The following is a 19671-nucleotide window of genomic DNA, read 5'->3' as shown; positions in this document are numbered from 1 at the left end:
TACCGTATCTTTATTGTTTCAATAAAATGTCTTAATTCTAGAAAAAGTTATTTGAGTAAAAATAACTCGAACTTTGACGGCATAAAGTAGATCTGCTGCAGCTCAATCTTTATTTGCGGTAATGTTACTTTAAGTATGGTGACAGAGGCGTCTTCGAGTCCTATTTATTGGTAGAAAAATTGAGTTCCCCACATTATTAACAAGGCTTTCTCCCTCTAAATTGAGGTCAGCTGTAGTTCAAAATAATAGTTGTCCAGTCTTCTGTTTGAGCACGTGTCTACTAGAACTTAATGGGGGGAACTTTTTTTGTTTTATTTTATGTTTGAGCACAATATATACGCCAGGATTAGTTTAAAATTTCTAAAAAGTGGCATTTTGCAACCCGTCTTATTCTATACTTAAACGAAACTGTGTGTTTCTTTATAACTCCTGAACGCTTTGATACCTTATGACCTCTACCGACGGAATTATTGGTTCAGTGTATATATGCGTGCTTAATTACCATTTGATACACAGTGTCAGGTACAGTTTTACAATTTCTGTAAGGGGTAGGTCATGGTCGCAGTTTTAGGTTTGCTGTCCCTATTTTCAGCTCATATCGTATGTCAAGATAATTTGTTGTTGTCTGTTACATGTCGCAAGTGGACTTACAATATTTATATGAAAACTACAGAAACAAGTCCAGTGGTCGAACGTTTTAACATTAGTAAAACAAACTTGATAACCACAACTTACTTGAGCATGCAAGGTTATAAATCACCAGCACTTTATTTCAGTCATATGAATGATAGGAATAATGACCTCCGAAAAAATACGGTTTGTCAGGCTATTCATCTATTCTGTAATAAAGTCACCCTCAAATAAAAAAAAATATTACTAAAAAGGGTTTATTCCAAAATCAAGGATATATTGTTGTAATTATTTACACTTATATATTTACTTGTTTGAGAATATATGTATTAGAGAGATATGTGTTGATATGAATTCCCATATTCAGATGTGTTCATGCTGCCTTTAAGACAAGTTCATAACTGCGAGACGTGTTGCAGCAAATGACAAACCAATCACTGCCTTCTAGAAATCTCACAAGGCAAGGTAAAGTATTTCTTGAAGGATAATATTCCCGACCAAGACTTTCCCACAATATGAAATGAGGCGCGACAAGTGCTTTTCAACACCCCTTGGTACAATATTCAACTGGCTTCGACTATTATGACAGGCAAGTGTCAATGTGGATTTCCTTGTGTGCCAATCATGAAGACTCATTAACTCCTATTTGTCATACCTGGTAAACGCCTATAACTCCTTTGGTACTTATTACATGTGCCTATTTCACTGCTTGATCTAGAAGGAGCTGCACTTAAGACGGAGCAGCACTTATTGGTTTGGTTTTGTACCCAGCATGTTATTTTTTTATTAATAACTTATATTACGTGACCGTGGGTCGGATTTTACGATCTAAAAACCCATAATATAAATTATTAATCCAAAGTACCATCTGGACCGTTTGTAAATAAAATTCCAACAAATATTTGTATTCAATTCCATTAAAGAAAATCGAGACTTTTGCATTGGTGAATAATGGTCACGGTATGTTCCATAGTATATAATTTATGTTTTGAAATACAAATTTAAGGATGATGTGCAATCACAATGGATATCAAGTCACGTATAATATTATTTATAATGCTCAACTTAATCTCATATAGTTCATTAACCAATATCATTGACTAAAATACGACTTCCAATATACCAATGGTGGACATTTAGCTCTATTTGGATGTAATTGTAATAGCTAATGATCTCGTTCACTGTAGTAATAAAAGGAAGATCCGTTTCAGGTATAATTTGTTCTTGGGTCATCCAAAGATGAGCTTGATACAAGATAGAAGACTGGACTGTCTGTCAACTGCCTTCAATGATATTTCGGTTGTTATAAGCTTAATCATGTAAGAGCAAATGAAGAATGTAATACTTATTTGCGAACTAGCCATGAAAACAGGCCTGTTTATTGCCAAAGCCACACGGAAAAGCCCATGATCTCATCGGCGTTAACATTTGTCATTTCTTCCCATAAAAGGCTGGATAAAAGACAGAAGGAAAATATTATTTTCATTGAGCGTGACTCTTCAATAATCAGAAATCAATGGGAACAACAATTTTGATCGATCTTCAGCACTTTAATTACATATAAACGCAGGCGAAGTAAGGCTTAAGGAAGTAAATTGTTAATATGCCCATTCGAAATGTGTTTGCGTCCTTACGTTTTACACGTGGTCTGCTTTTGTCCTGTGATTATAAACCCAACGAAAATGACATTGTGTCCGGTTGGTTTTTCACGTAGTCGACTTTTTAACCTATGATAATATACCCGACAGAAATGCCATTGTGTACTATGGGTTTTGAACATGGTGTGTTGTTATCTTAAGATAGTATACCCAATGGAAATGACATTGTGTCGTGTTGGTTTTGCACGTGGTCTGCATTGATCCGATGATAAAATACCCAAGGAAACGGCATTTTGTCGTGTTGGTTTTGCACGTGGTCTGCTGTTATCCGATGATAATATACCCAAGGAAATGACATAGTGTCGTGTTGGTTTTGCACGTGGTCTGCTGTTATCCGATGATAATATACCCAAGGAAATGACATAGTGTCGTGTTGGTTTTGCACGTGGTCTGCTGTTATCCGATGATAATATACCCAAGGAAATGATATTGTATCGTGTTGGTTTTGCACGCGGTCTGCTATTATCCGATGTTTTTATGATCTGAAAATCGTCTTAGTTAACATGCAACACATTTCTACGACGTGCATCGTTATCACTTGAAAATCAAGAGAATGTTAACGCATTTACGAGCACCAATACAATCTTGTTTAAATTAAAATTTCTCATTACTTTGAAACGGAAAGAAAATCTCAATGTCTTTCATACTGTCAGTTTACAGAAATCTCCATAACGGGCTATGCAACCTTATGAGCATTCATTTTCTTGAGAAATCTATTACAGAATTGTTTAGGAAGGCTCAGCGGTGGTAATTATATGGAAAACCTGACCTGAAAACATATTGGGCTATGGGACTGCTGCACTTGACATTAATACATTGACGCTTCGAGAATTGAAAACTCTCCTTGATGATCTTTTGTACATTGAACTATTTTGTGTAATTGTAGTCAAGCTGATCTATGAAATGGAATCATAAACATTATGGATTCAGTTTAAGGATGTGTTTTCAAGACTAAATATATTTCTATTGTCTGTTACAACTAGTGTATTCACGTACTCGTCGTACGATACATATAGTATACTGCTGCACACAGACACACTTAATATGTTTTAAATTTTCTTCAGAATGAAAGATCTTTAAGGGCAAATAGCGCCAGTATATATATAATTCATAATTTTTACTTGTTAGTATTTTGCATTTTTTAAAAATTATTTTAACATACATAAATCATTCATGGAAACCTATATAACACGCTGAGCCTAATATCATTGATAATTGCCTGACGCTGGTTTGATTTTATTCGACTGTATAATCTTTAATATCAACTTCCATAAGCAATTCGTGCACATTGCAGTTATTTGGGAACTAGATGCAAGCAACCTTTGCCAAACTTGCTAATGCTCTTAGGTTCTTATAGAATCCTCAGAGAGTATTTTAGATACCACGGTGGTAAAATGAACAATTTGAATTCTAAAGACATCAGGTCCGATAATTAATAGGTGCAGTATATAAGTACACCAATAACAGATATTTCTGTAGATTCACTTGAAAACCATAGACGAATAATCATTATAGCAATAAGGGATGGCCACAGGTCATTTGGTGTTTGACAATGACGTTGTTTGGATTTATGTTGGATTTAATTTGTCCAGTAGTCAGTCTGTATTTATCTGTAACGAAGGATACATATGTTTATATGCCAGAACTTAGTGGTGCAGTCGGCAGATGTGGAGGCCACCGTTACCTCCAATGTCCTAACATGAACATGTTTATAATAGCAAGAGGCATAGAACTTTCAAGTCATATAACTCTGTGCTTTATGCGTGTTATTTGTGTATGACGTTTGTTGGAGTCTTACAAGAACATTCTCTCACAAGAAATGTGTTAATGAAATTGCGTTCTTCGATGATCAATTTTTTCTAATAGAATGCAATTTGCAAAATCCAGGAAAGAAAAACAAAATTGATAAAAATGTGAAACCGATATATATTGAATCCATATCTGGAAAATACATATCATTATTAGAATGTCGTTGTCATTCACATAAGACTTAGGGCTGTGACTTACAAAATAGTATTCAGAGGGGATAAAGTGGTTTGGGAGCCATTGTTATTGCAGCTTACATTGAAGCCACTGCTCTTCCAGGTAGAAATGTAACCATTGCTAATGAAATGGAGGTAGAAGTCATTGTTCTTGCAGCTGACATTGTTGCCATTTGTGTTGCAGCATTGTAGCCCTTGAAGTTGAAAATTCGCAAGAGCATATAGTGATCAAAATTGAAGGAAATATTTACAGCAGCTTGGTATTAATAGTTTCAGATAAAACAAGAAAAAACGTCAAAATTTAACAGGGAAGTTGTACTTAACAATTATATTGTAAATATATAAACATGCAACCTTATATGCTAAACACGATCTAGATATAAATATAGGTATTGTCACATATTGGAATCGGTTGGTTTTATTACTGGAGGAGTGTGTAAATCATTAACGAAGTGCCTTTAGAGCTCCCAGATACAGTAGATTAGGATTTATGCTATTTTTACGTATATTGTGAACTGGTATAAATGTTAAGTAGATTCTTATGTCATTATTGAAGAGAAAAGTATGTACTAATTTCATTATTTACACAATAAAAACTGTTACAGTTAAGCGTTGATTTTAACTGATTATGAGATTTCATAGTAAACGGTTTTAGTGTTAGAAAATATGAATAATAAGTAAAGAAAATCAAGTCTTTTATTTGGTCCAATTAAATGTATTACTTTAAGCAAATTTTTAGTGAACAAATCTCTTATTTGGACAGCGTACCATTCTGCAGTTCAATATTTATTTGCAGTGATTGTGACTTTTAGCATCAGTGGCAGAGACGTTTTGCAGATCTAACCGTTGGTGGAAAATTGAGTTCACCACATTATTGGCAAGGTTTTCTTTCTCTAAATTGAGGTCAGCAGTAGCTCAATTCGCTAGTTATTTAGTCTCTTGTTAAGCTGGATTTAGGGAATGCATAGAAATACTTTTTGTGTTTGAAGCTATGTATATAAATCAGTAAAATGTTTAAACTAATAAATGTTTACCTTTTACAATCGCAGCTTGAATACTCCTGTACTGGTACAGTATCTTATTGTAAATCTAAACACAACTTGGTTATACTAAAACAAATAATGTTATTTAACTCTAATGTTGTTCTATATGCTCGACTTCCAATGGATTCAGGGTATCAGGAACAGTTTACCCATTTCGGTAAGGGGAAAGTCATGGTCACAGTGTCCGATGATTTGGTTGTTCGTTATTAAGCTCATTTCGTATGACAAGATATTTGATTGCACAAGCAACAGTATCTCAATATTTGTATTTACTTGAGCTTATTGGGTTGTAAATATATTTGCTTGAGCTTATAGGATTATAAATGAAACACTACGCTGAAGCTTATCATCAGGTATGTGTTAAATGGCAATATGTTTTAGTGTACTTACAAAAGATATCAATACTCATACTGTTCTTTACTTAAACATACAGGGTAATTCATATTTTACTACAGTAACGGTGTTTAATTGCCTGGTTCATTATATTTTCAGATAATGAAACAATTAACCGCACTATATGTTAGTTGTCAGTCATATGAATGAATCTCTGTTAAGGGCCTTTCACACTTCAAAAGAGGGTGGGGAAGGGCAAAAATTAAAACCTATTTAAAAGTCCATGTTTTATTTAGTTTTTCGGGAGTATAACATACATTCTTTGTAGCATGGTTTGGGGTAGTTAACGGTTGACCAAATTTTACAATGAATATTTTATCAGATTTTGGATAAAAAAGCATTCACATTTATTTTTCGGAAAAGACTGTCGACATTAAAACTTCTGTGTCAAAATGCCAAAGACTACCTAATCATTAATGTCTTTTTGTTTCTTTGTGACATTTTGTCAAATAAGTCAGATATACAATAATGAAAAGAGTTGGATTAAATTTATTTCCTTGCTACAAAAAGTACAAATGCCTTTCTTTAAGTAGCTGTAATCACAACAAAGCATTACACTTTTTTTTATTGGGTACTAATCACAATTTTGACACAAAAAATTATTCATTTTGTATTATAACACTTCCGAAAAAGTGAAAATCCTTTTTTATTGGAAATTTTATTGACAATCTCAACTCCTAATAACATCTACATATGTTGCAAATAATGTATAAATTATGCTTGGGAAATATTGAACATCAAAACTTAATAAAAAATGATTTTTTTAAACGTTTTTTTTTTTGGTTTTGTCTTTTAAACGACTTTTGCAATGAGAAAGCCATTGATACAGTTTGTCAGTCTATGACTAAATAGCATCAACTCAGGAAAGTAGGCACCCTCAAATGATAATTACATAAAATGGTGTAATAAGTTAAAAAGTTGTCTGTATCCATGTATTTGTTTACAGTTATTTAGTTTGACTCTAAAGATATCACCGCTTTGAACTGATACGAACCTCTTACTTTCGTTTCAGAAGCCTTGCGTTAAAACGGTAGCCAGAAATATACTTTTGCATTGGATCATTTATTCATATAACACTAAACATCAGAACAGGTGTGCATGTGGTCTGTCAGATTCAGTTGTCCATGCTGTCTTTCAAACGAGTCTATTAAAAACCAATCATTGCCGTCTATAAATCTCACCTTGCAAGGTAAATTACGTCTGAAATCATCAAATATCCCACCCCCACTTTCCCACAATATGAAATGAGACATATTAAGTGCCAGACATGCACTCGTTAGCTCACGTTTCAACACACCTACATACTTGTTTTACAACTAGGTTCGACTATTATGGCTAGAAGGGGTCAAGGTGGACTTTTTCTGCCTATCGTGAAGACTCACTTGGTCACATTTTGTCATACCTGTTATTACATGTGTCTTTGCCCTCTGTCACTAATGTTGAGGAGCAGCAGCAGCACCATTTTGGTTGGTTTGGTAGCCATGATGATATCTCAAGGATGTTAAATGCCACTTTTCTGTTACAATCATGTTTTCTTAAAATTAAGTTTTAACAAAAAGATTAGACCTCCGAAACCATGTTGATGTATTTATATGTATATCTATTGTTTTTATGTGGGAAGGACATGTTTTGCGTTAATTGTACATGCTTTAGTCGATACCAGTATGAAACGAGAACGAGATTTTCTGCAGCATTGGAACATGTATAGTGTATAATGGTCACAGTATGATCCATAGTGAATAATTTATCTCCTAAAATACATTAAATAAATGATGTGAAGAAACACAGTGGATCTTAAATAATTAAGATAAATCAAGATTACATTCAGTGTAATAGTAAGTATGTATCCCATTTGCCAATATTAGAGACAAAATATATTAAGACCTCCATGAACCTCGTGGTACAGATTCAGCTCTACTTATAAGTAATTAAGTTCATGGTCACATTCACTGAAATGACCACATGAAGATCCGTTTCATGCATAATTTGTTCTTTAAAATTAACCACTGAGGTGAGTTTATAGAAGATACAAAATTAAATATCTTATCCACTACCTACAGTAATTATAGTTTTCTATTGATATGGAATTCAGCAGTAAAACGGTCCTAATTTTATCTTACAAAATGTTGGACGTGAAAAAGTAGATTTAGTCTTGGATTCACAGGTAGCTCAGGTCAAGGTCTTTGAAAGGGCATTGGTAGACACTGGGGTAATAAAAGTCATCAATCTAAGATAAGCATGCATTTCTGGTAATTTGATGGACACAGTGTTCGAATTAATACATGAACACTAGGAATGTTGTTATCTTTAAGCCATCAATTTCCCGAGGAAAATGAACTACCTATATCTTTCCGGAAATCAATAAAATTTCATGCATTTTGGTTTAACATTTGTTATCTAAATAAATTGTACAAGTGTGAATATACAAACATAATGCACGAAATACAATGAATGAATATATAAACAAAGTAGACAGAAGAATCATGCATCATTGTACCGCAGACTCCATTGAGAAGACAGAAGCTTATTCAATGTCTCGCTTTTGTCTTGCGGGAGATGATTCTACGCAATGTTGGCAGAAAAATACTAATTTATTGCAAGATTGTGCATTACAACTTGAAAGGCATAAATGACTTAAGGTCATTGCTTTTTGACCAAACCTTCACAATGTGAACAAATCACAAAGAAAAAGAAAGGGCATTATTACTGGTAGTTTATACGGCTTCACTTGTTCGGACCTCTTCTCTGGATTTCCAATTGGAAACATTTTACCATTCAAGTTTTGTTTTTATTCACATTATCCCATGTCAGTTTCAGATAATAAGGGTTTCATTGCAGAATATAAGATTTACAGTTTTTATATATGTTTTAGATATGTCAGATGTGTGTGTTAATCGATTGTCAGACGTCTGTTATGTAGATATATTCCATCTGCTATCTTAACATGCCAATTGTTTGTATGCATGAGTTGCAATTTGCCATGAAAATGCTACGAAGCATGAAGAACAACAGAAAAATGTTTTGCACATCTTTATTATTGATGCTTAGTGATGATGATTTAATTGGAGATGCAAACGTATACTTTTATTGTACAGTTTTGCTGCGTAGATGGGTCATCACCGGTTGACATCTACTTCTTCATACTATTATTATAATTAACTAATGGTGTAATTAACTAATCGGTTGTCCGGTTAGCGCAGTGGTTAGCACACTCGCTTTTCATCAAGGGGACCCGGGTTTGATTCCCCGCTTGAGCTTATGTGAGTTTGGTTAGTGGTCACCAAGCCGGACATGTGGGTTTTCTTCGGGTACTCCGGTTTCCCCCACAACACAAGCTACACTCTCGCGCAACATCGTGCCAACGAGAGTGATAAATATAAGTTGCAATAGTTTGTTTCACAATCGTTGTAAAATTAAATAAGTCTAAAACTTAAACTAACTAATGGTGGTTTTCAGTTCTTAAAGGGGCACAAAATATGTCGATCCAAAACCCTTTTTAATTCATTGCATTTTAATGTTTTCTCATTTGACTTAAATGATTAAAAACACATGTGAATTGTGTAGAGATAAATATGTAAGCCTTTACAATTTATAACTTTTAGTTCCTCGACCACACGTACCTGAGATAAAAGGCGCCAAAATATCGCTAGTAAGTTTTATCCTTACACAATTCATATGCATTTCTTGCTTTGCCTTTGATCAAAATGATTAAATTTATCCAATAGTTTATTCAGAAGATTGTAACGTTCTTGCTCTTTCGTTCTATAAGTATGAAAAACTGTATGAATACATATTTTGCTACAACAATTTTGCAACAACATAAAAAATACAATATTTTATTAAATTTTTATTTAACTTTTTTTGTGAACTAATAGAATACCTTTGCACGGACAATGCAAGGTGTATTCGTAGTAGTTGTTTTGCTGATCTCAAACATATTTGTTTTTTAGTAAATGCCGAATTACTTTAAAGAGAAGATGCAGGCTTGACGGAATTGACAAAACCAAACACGTCTGAGTGTTCGATTGTTTATTGTATGTAATGTAGAAAGTGATGACTTTGTCAAGCCTAGTATTATAGTTGATAAGAACTGCCGTAGGGACAGCTTACGTCTGAAGTACGAAATGTAATATTTCATAGACTCCTGTTAAGAGAAAAGTCTATGATATCCATACAGCTTGTATCAGCTTGTGTCAAATACTAGAAAATATTGTTTGTATTAAATTGCATTATGTAACCAAGTTTTGTATCAATCATTTATTTGCAAAGATTAATTTCAAAATGCTACATATTACGAGGGTACTACAAAAAGTTGTTTTGTAAATGACTGTTCAATGAAGTATGAAGTTATTAAAATAAGAAATATAATTCAATTGCTAATTTAATCGAAATACTTCTATAAACACAGTTGTTTAAAACTTTAAAAATAAAAGATAACGACCGTAATGAACAACATTATCGAGGTAAAGAATGTTGTTGCCAAAAAGAAGATGGTACAAGAATACGAGCGATAAATGGTTTGAGGCTTTTTAGGCAAGATTTCGGATAAGAAAAAAGAAGAAGATTATTTTGACTAAGAAAAAAAAGTAAGAAAGGTCATTTCCTGCTGTGCAGTAATAGCCTAACCAATACAAGTAAGGGGAACAAGAAATAGATAAAATTGTGTTGAAATTTTAATCATTGTCACTAAAAATGGGTTGTAGGTACTTTTTACTGTGCCATACTCTCCAAACATGTTTTCAGGACGGATGTATAACAGTTACTAGAAATGAACTTAAAGATAAATGTATCAGTTCCTAATAACATAAAACATCACGATTATACCTGGTGATACTGTATTATAATATTCATATATTTGCAGTTCCATGATTATTATAAATGACTACTAGATACATGTATACTTGCATGGACACTGCCACGATACTGAGAGAACTTCTGCAGTATTTTATTTCTGCACAATTTAATGTTTCTAAACTAATTTTCTGGAACATGCTGTTAATGGACGCGGTCACCATATCCAAACTGTTGAAAAACATTAATTCAAATTAGTTAGTGTGTTTGTAGGATCTGACACGAGTTGTCATTTAATACAAGATTTTATTAAACGAGTCATGAAATTTGTTAGTAAGCGAGCCTCTGGCCTCAACTTTTATGGACAAATTTAATGAAAAAATCTTGTATAAAATGACAACGAGTGTCAGATCTTTTTATCACATGCTTAAAACGGTGTTTTTATTACCAATTTAGTTCCACTTTCTGAACCCATGTTTTGACAGCCAAAGAACGCAGAGTGGAATGTCAACGATGCGCCTTATAAATAGCTCCAAATGAAAATGACAAAAATAGCTAGCAGTTTCAAGTTTTAATTCTGATAAAGCGCTTAACAAGTCACAAATATAAAAATGTGAAGTTATATATTTAACAACATGAATAACGAACAATTTTAACCAAAACCCAATAAGAACTCAATTTTATGACGTCACACTGAGAGTACATGCATTAACGCGGCTTATATAACCTACATCGGTCTGTCAAGTTTTACTGTGTGCACGGATTTAAAAGTTATTCGCTTTCGCCATCTACGATGATTTTGCAGTGTTTTCTTAGTGAACTATGAGTTTCACTATGTGCAGATGATTACGACGAAGCCTTACTCTGTACTGCATGGATGTTGATGTTGAAAAAGTTCCACTAAGAATGTTTCTAGAAAACATGTTGTTCTAGCCGTCATTGGATGTGTAAAGAGAAGCCTGTGCTGCGGAATTCGTATTTGTGTTTTTGATAACCGACAGCTGATTAAACTGGCAAGCAAATGGCATTGATTGCATATTGCATGTGTGTGTCATGATGAAGATGTTTAAAATGTTCTTGTGTTGTTTGTCACTTACGTGGCTGTATTTGTTGACTAACTGGATTTTTCTGTGACAAGTGAGTGATCTGCATTATCGTTGGCGGAACATTGTTATCAGAAAGTTTTTAACAAAATGCTTTTTGGCACTATGATTCGTTAGCCATTTGTCTCCCCGAAGTCCTACATATTCATAATTGAGGTAAGTATGTGTTGGCGTTTAAACCATTTTGTTTACAAACAATGCGGAGGGATATCTAGGTCTCGTGTGATTAGTCTAGCCAATAGAAATGTCTTATATGTCATCTTACACATGTGTAAGATAAGAATATTCGTAATGGGTATATTACACGGAAAACAAGGGTAAGCATGTGATAAATAGATATTTAACTTATAATGGAAGCAAGGTTTAAATTAATTGCAGCCATTTGGTACTCTATAGCTTATCTATATGCAGGTGTTATAAGTTATTCTTACAAGAGCTGTCACAGAGACAGCGCGATCGACTTTTCCGCCGCTATTTAGTTTAAGGATTGTGATAAACGTGCATAGATATATGTGAAATTAGATTACTTGCAAACCTTTACCAGAAATCAAATAATTAAAGGCTCTTCTAAGAACACAGTTTTAGAACAATAATTTAAAACCTGATAAACCGAAAACTTAGTGTATTTAATGCACTCGGTTCAAATCTTTGAAGCAGTATAAAATATGGGAATAAAAATGACAATGAGGAATAAAGACACATGCTAAACAGAGGTGAAAACCCCAGACTTGTTTGTACGCCAAACATCACAAAATAGCCCATACAATCACAAGCTTTATGTCCAGGCTTCAAGTACCCTTGTCTACTTCATTCAGTCAATTATTGGACTGGAAACAGAAATAAATATGAATTTCATTGAGCATTGCTTCTTGATGATCAGAAATTATTTGGAAACTAGTGGTGATCGATTAACAATCTTCAGATATATTTTGGCATATAAAAGCGGGCGAATTAAATGACATCCACTGAACAATGTGAAATCACTCGAACTATCAAGAATTTATGGGCTTAGTGATTGTTTATCAAATTGACTATATACCCGGTGGAAATGTCGCAGTTGACACTGTAGTTATTGCTGTTGTTGCTGACATTGTAACCATCAATGTTGCAGCTGACACTGTTTCCATAGGTGTTGCAACTTACACTGGAACCATTGCTGTTACAGTTGACACTGTAGTAATTGATGTTGCTCCTGGCATTGTAGCCATTTCCTTTGAAGATATTTCTGTTAAATTTCTAGAATATCTTTCCAAACAGAAAATTGTTAATTGTAAAACAGCTATCATCAGTATCAGTTTCAAGTTTTAGATTAAGTAAACCAGACACAAACCTCAAGGGACTCTTCAAGAATTATTCTACATCTCGTTTTTGATGGATGTTAACACCAAAAGTCTAAATAAATAATCTTAAAGTGTTTTTGTTGGCAAATGTCAAAATACATTACCTTACATTACAAAATGCAAATCTTTGGAGATTGTTTCCACATATCAAAGCTCGTTGATGGTATTAAATGGAACGGAGAGTAAATGATTACGCAAGTATCTTTAGAGATATAAACTATAAATTACAAAGTTAGCTATGATTAATTATGCATATTGCAAATAATACGGGACTGGATTGGTATTACTGTTTTAAGTGCGGTTAAAACGTTTGTCGTCTTCAAAAAATCATAATGATCAACAACTAAGCGTAACGAAGTAAGGGGTTATGGTTTACATTTATATAAACGTAACCATTTTTTTTAATTATAAAAGAGACTCTTCTGAACTTATTAACTCGTAGAGATAATTGAATGCTTGATAAGGCGTTGACATCGTTTGCAATTTGAGTGTAAGAGTTAGTAAAGACAAAAATACATACCACTTTTTTCAAAAAAAGCTTCTTATTTTTGGCATACTAACTTTAGGGGGAAGTCTCCAATTTGACCGTGCACGAAATATGGTTGCTGTGCAAGTTTGATATGAAAAAGTTGAAATTTTAGAATCTCTGTTGCAGACTGTTCTTACTTTTGATTAATAAATCGTAATTATAGTTCTTATCACTTGTAATTCAGTTTTTTGTTTGACTGGACACCAAAACTGTGTGTACGCTACCACTAGATCACTCTAATTACACTTTTAGGACCCCTGACATTATGACTCAAAATCGCTTTACAAAATATCATACAACGCTCCAATAATACTTAGTTTGTGAAAACATTCAACAAAAATAGAAGTTCTCTGAAATATGTGTTTACTACATTCCTCATGAGACAACACAAATCATAATAAGTATGTTTAAAGAAATGACAAATCTACTCACTGTCGTCTTGGTAAAAATATGACCCAGTACGTCATTCACAAATATGCACAATATGTAAAAAGATGTAACAAAAGGCAATGGTAATTTGCGAGAAATTTATGATTCCATCTTCTTTTTTTCGGTTGTCCTGTTAACGATGTGATAAGCGCACTTACTGCTGGCCTAGACGACTCGGGTTTTATTTCCGGCCCTGGCGTGTTTGGTTTTAGGTTATAATGCCGGACTAATGGGTTTCTACTGGGTACTCCGGTACCCTACACCACAAGACCACACCCTCTCGTAGCATCATGCCAACGAAAGTGATTTATATAATGTTTGTTTCCCGATTGTCTAAATGGCAATGATTTACAGACATGCACTTATTAGTGCACGTTTTAACACACCTGTGTACATTTGTACCGGTCAGTGTGATGCTACCAGGCTACCAGGCTACCAGGCTACCAGGCTACCAGGCTACCAGACTATCAGGCTACCAGGCTACCAGGCTACCAGACTACCAGGCTACCAGGCTACCAGGCTACCAGGCTACCAGGGGGCGCGGCTTTCGTTCATTGTTGGGCTATCATGAACACGTCTAAAATATTTAATGTACACGGAAGAGGACTGGACCTGAATCCGTCCTTCCTGGAATCATGTCCAACTAAAATGTCAACTTAAAGCATACATATGCATCTTCAATTTGATAATTATAATCAAGTATCAATAATAATTTAGTTCTGAAAATTGATTTATTGTTCGTCGTGCTTCATTATCTTTTTCTTTTTTTAAATTCCTTTTTATTTTGTACACAAATGATGTAAACAAGGTAAGTTGAAAAGGAACGTTTAAGTTGTTTAATTATACCCCCACTGTCGATATGTCTATGTTGGGGCTATAGGATTTAAGTTCGTCATGTCGCGTCGAGTCACGTCACGTCGCGTTCAAAAAATATTTTGTCGAATGAAGATACAAAAGCATTACACACATACACATTCATAAGCTTGTTGGTCAGTATGGACTGTTGTGCAACTGTCAATGGTATACATTTCTTTCGAGCAAAAAAGATTTATGGCCCTTGACTAACTTACTAAATGCCTGAAAAAGGTCTGAAATATATTGTGTCGAATGAAGTACCGAAAGTAGTACACATACACTCTGGCCTACTGGAATGTTGTAAAACAGCTATCATCAGTATCAGTGTCAAGTTTTAGATCAAGTAAACCAGACACAAACCTCTAGGGACTCTTCAAGAATTATTCTACATCTCGTTTTTGATGGATGTTAACATCAAAAGTCTAAATAAATACTCTTGAAGTGTTTTTGTTGGCAAATGTCAAAATACTTTACCTTACAAAATGCAAATCTTTGGAGATTGTTTTTGACATATCAAAGCTCGTTGGTGGTATTAAATGGAACGGATAGTAAATTATTACGCAAGTGTCTGTAGAGATATAAACTATAAATCACAAAGTTAGCTATGATTAATTATGCAGATTTAAGTTCGTCATGTCGCGTCGAGTCACGTCACGTCGCGACCAAAAAATATTTTGTCGAATGAAGATACAAAAGCATTGCACATACACACATACACATTTATAGGCTTTTTGGTCAGTGCGGACTGTTGTGCAACTGTCAATGGTATACATTTCTTTCGAGCAAAAAAGAGTTATGGCCCTTGACTAACTTACTTAATGCCTGAAAAAGGTCTTAAATATATTGTGTCGAATGAAGTACCGAAAGTAGTACACATACACTCTGGCCTACTGGAATGTTGTTCGGTAAATTATGTTGTTCACCTGCCATTTCTTCCACATTTCACTCCATAATTGCACAACTCGAGATTTAATCATTTCTGTGTCCGGGCGGAGTCTGTGGATATTGATCGAGACTGTGATAGCTCTAATATAAATTATGTACAACAAATTAATAACAGTCTGCAAACATTCGGAAGAGAAGCAATAAGAACATTCAGAACACAACTGAAACCACACAAAAAAATTGTGTTAACTTTATCCATTGTCGACACTTTTGAGTACTTTATTATCCTTTGAAATGAGTGGCTAAATAGCTTAAAGATATCAAATATCCTAGTTGTCATGTATGAGTTCACAAACTGTGTCAATCAACTTACCAGAAATGCATGCTTACCTTAGATTTACGACATTTATTACCACAATGCCATTTAGAGAGATCTTCCTAAACTACACGTGAACCCCAAAACTGAAATCCTGTTTCATCTTCAAGTCTTTGTAGATAAGATAAAGACAGGTCTACTGGTGAATTCCATATTGATTGACGGTGATAATGATTGAAGGCAATGTGCAGTCTGTCTAATCTTGTAGCTAGCACCTTAATGGATGTCTTCAAAATCAACTTATGCTTAAAGAAAACATTAATTTCTGTGGTCACTAAAATAGCCAAATAATTTCTGAATAGATATTGAGTTTACTGTTATACACCATATAGATTGAGAAGCATGAAATAAAGAAGACAGCGGGCAGTCGGTCTGATCTTGTATTAAGCACCACAGTGGATGTCTTCAAGCAGACTATACATGTGTGTACTCCTTCAACGGATATTACTATGGTCACTTGAGTAAGTGGGGCCATTTGCTTAATTACTTCTAAAAAAGGCTGAAATTCATTTTCAGGGAAAGTCACATGTATGTCTTTAATATTTGCAAATGCGCTACATAATTATTGTGAAGGTAAGCTTGATTAATAATAGCAGAGTATGAGTGGCATGAGGTCAACTGTGATTTCACATCATTCATCGACGATATTCACACAAGTAAATTATGTGCTATGGACACTGACTATGTCCGTTATACAACATGTTTGACTAATATATTTGGACATCAACCAGGTTTTTGAAATCGAACCATTCTGTTAAAACGTGCGCGCGCTAAAGTATATTCCTGGAGTCAGTTATTGGTTACAAAACAAACCAAATAAATATCATAGTACTTAGCATAATCTTTAAAATTCATTCAACTCTCTGACAAAGAATGAATTCAAATGTCAGGTTTTAACCAGAGAGTAAAATTGTTACAGAAGCATGCCATTATTAAGAAGATTTATTCAATAGACAAAGACAAGCATTAAGGACAGGCAATACAACCATTTCTTGATTTCCTGGATAAAAGTTTGCATTGCCAATAACTGGGATTGTACATTATTATTTTATACTTACATTAACACTTCATTCCTTAACGATGGCTGTTGTTTATCAATTTCACGTTATTTCTGTATAAAGTGCAATGGCATTTCCCTGCGTTAATTCGATACTTCTGTCCTGTCATTGGACGCAATAATACTAATGGGCGGGGCATATTTACTACGGAACTATTTTTTCAATGAAATCGCAGTATTGCAGTGCAACGTCCAGAATAAATAACTCAGTTCAACACTAAGTCTTCTCGTGTCCTCTGGCTTTCCTTCCGCGAAAGTTCACGTTATCCCACCCACAGCCACTGTCGTTTCATCCAAATTGAATGTTAACTTCCAAAGAAATGACAATGCACTTGCTGGTTTGTCCAACACCGTATTCAAACATGATGCATACACCAACTGATTCTTCAAAATAACGCTCAACAAATAAATTGACTTGAATTTCTCTCCAATTTGAAAACTCGTGACTAACAAACGCTAGTATCGGGTATTATCGCAAGATATTATGAAAACTTAATAGGTGGCGATAATTTTGTTGTTTTCTTGTTATTGTTAATTTTCATAACTCAAGTTGTATTTGTCAAGTTGTAATACAGTTATAATACGTATTTATAATATAATTGACTTGAAAATATAGAAATAACATATAAATAAGGAACTATTTCATCTGCCCATTCATTGTTGTATAAAATTAGGTTACGGTAGTTGTTCTTATTTACCCACCGTTGAGAACAACGAGAGAAAGAAAAAATGCTCTTAAATAATCTATTTATTTTAGCAGAAATGTAGATTTAAATAAATTTAAATATAAGTATTAAAATTCGACATGTTGCATTTTATTGGGGTATGGTATGCAATGGCGAAGTTCAAAATGCTGGTGGAGTCCTTCGTACTCCAACCATTTTGAACAGCTCAGAGCTTTTTCTCCCACCCATTGATGACATTTACTGTATATTCCGTCTTCGAGTTATCAAATGAGCTATCACCATGTCTCCAATCAAAAAAGTACAGAGGCTATGCAATCTAGGCGTATTTTGGCTATTCACTTACGGATGTCACTGGGTCTCCGATCAAAGAGTACTGATGGTTTCTAAAGAGGTCACATGTGCATACACTTACTCACAATTCAGTGGACTTTAAGGTGTCTGCTTAGCACAGTGGTAAGCGCGCTGGCTCCACTTTAAGGTCTCTATTAAAGCTGTATTGTCAAGAAGTCAGCTTCAAAGAGTCAATGACCAATGATTACGTCAACTATGTAAGGCAGGGAACACTCAATGCTCCAACTATGATCCTTAGTCACGTGGCCCAAGGTAGAAAACGCATTTTTGCTCGCCTTCTTTTTCGAAAAATAAAAGTCGCAGTATTTTCAGTGACTTGGCGTCGCGATGTCTTTGGCGACGGCACTGGCCCACACTTTAACCTTAGCTATAAACCCAAACAAGTTAATTATATTAAATTGCAACTTGGTGCACATTTGCCCAGAAAAAACAACATCATCGCTTATTACTCAGGCTTAAACAAGTGTTGAGTTAAGGCCCGTTTTAAAAATACAGAAAAGATTAGTGTTCACTCTACAACACACTTTCTTGTGTCTGTAGATTGACTAATTAGCTCAAATGTAGCTTGCATCTTTAGGCGCAGCTGATGAGAAAAGATAGAAATGATACAATTAAACAAATACAGCTTAACTTTAGCTAAAACTTTAACTCTCCATCATCACTACTTGAAGTAACTGTAGATCGCAATAGTTAGCGCATATTCCGTTAAAAAATATTTTTTAGATCAACTACAACTACATCTAATGTGGAAATACACCAACGTATCACTGTCGATACAATTGATACTAAAATTGATTGTTAAAAGTACATACTGTAGAAATACAATATGTGGGCTTGTTTAAACACTAAAACTGATCTTCAGATGAGCCAATTCCGGCAGATGAACTTGGGCAAGTCTGGCACAGGGCATCCATGATGCGGGTTTGTGCATGTACCATGTATGTCCCGTTATTTATTCATATTTACACATCAACTTCCATTCCTTAAGTGAACTGCCTTGCGGCAATTGCGTTCATCAATCGATGAACGCAACATCTTCGAATATGTTCGGACCGTAATTCATTGCATAACAATATACATGAAAGCTATTGATCTTGTTATTGGTTGTATTGTGTCAGCAGGTCCCGTAAAATATAGATCAACATTTTAGAAAGTGTTAGTTTGTTATATTTTATATATATTGGTACCAGAAGTGTTTCAATTTTTACGTTTTAAAGTGATTTCAAGTGGTTGATCTTTTCCCGCTTATTGTGACGTCATTTGAAAAATATGTTTCCGGTTATAGTCGGGTCGTTCTATTAACAGAATGGGTAAGAACGGATTACTGAAAGGTTTTCTTAAATGAAATGAAGTAGTTTTTTAACAATTCTTGAATGAAATAATGAACTATTGGTGTAATTATAAGGAGTGAATTGCGGGGTTAATGTCATTATCGGGGATATGAACGCAATTGGGTTGGTCAAAGTACGCGTGGAGTCCTTCGGACTCCACACACATTGACCAACCCATTTGCGTTCATACCCGATAATGACATCAACCCCGCAATTCATTCCTTAAACAAAA

The 19671-nt window shown here is 34.4% G+C and overlaps 1 protein-coding gene across 1 annotated transcript in view; it reads left to right on the top strand.

Moving 5' to 3' along the window:
• The first annotated feature begins 11247 nt into the window (after window positions 1-11247).
• The window catches only part of LOC128220524 (vacuolar protein sorting-associated protein 4-like), a 76355-nt gene continuing 67931 nt past the window's right edge, over window positions 11248-19671 (top strand). Inside the window, exon 1 of the mRNA XM_052928951.1 lies at window positions 11248-11756. The gene's annotated coding sequence lies outside the window, so the exon portion shown is untranslated. The remainder of the gene's footprint in view (window positions 11757-19671) is intronic.

Source organism: Mya arenaria, chromosome 15 (assembly GCF_026914265.1).
Source record: "Mya arenaria isolate MELC-2E11 chromosome 15, ASM2691426v1".
Lineage (NCBI taxonomy): Eukaryota > Metazoa > Mollusca > Bivalvia > Myida > Myidae > Mya > Mya arenaria.
This window is presented reverse-complemented; position numbering and strand designations above follow the sequence as displayed.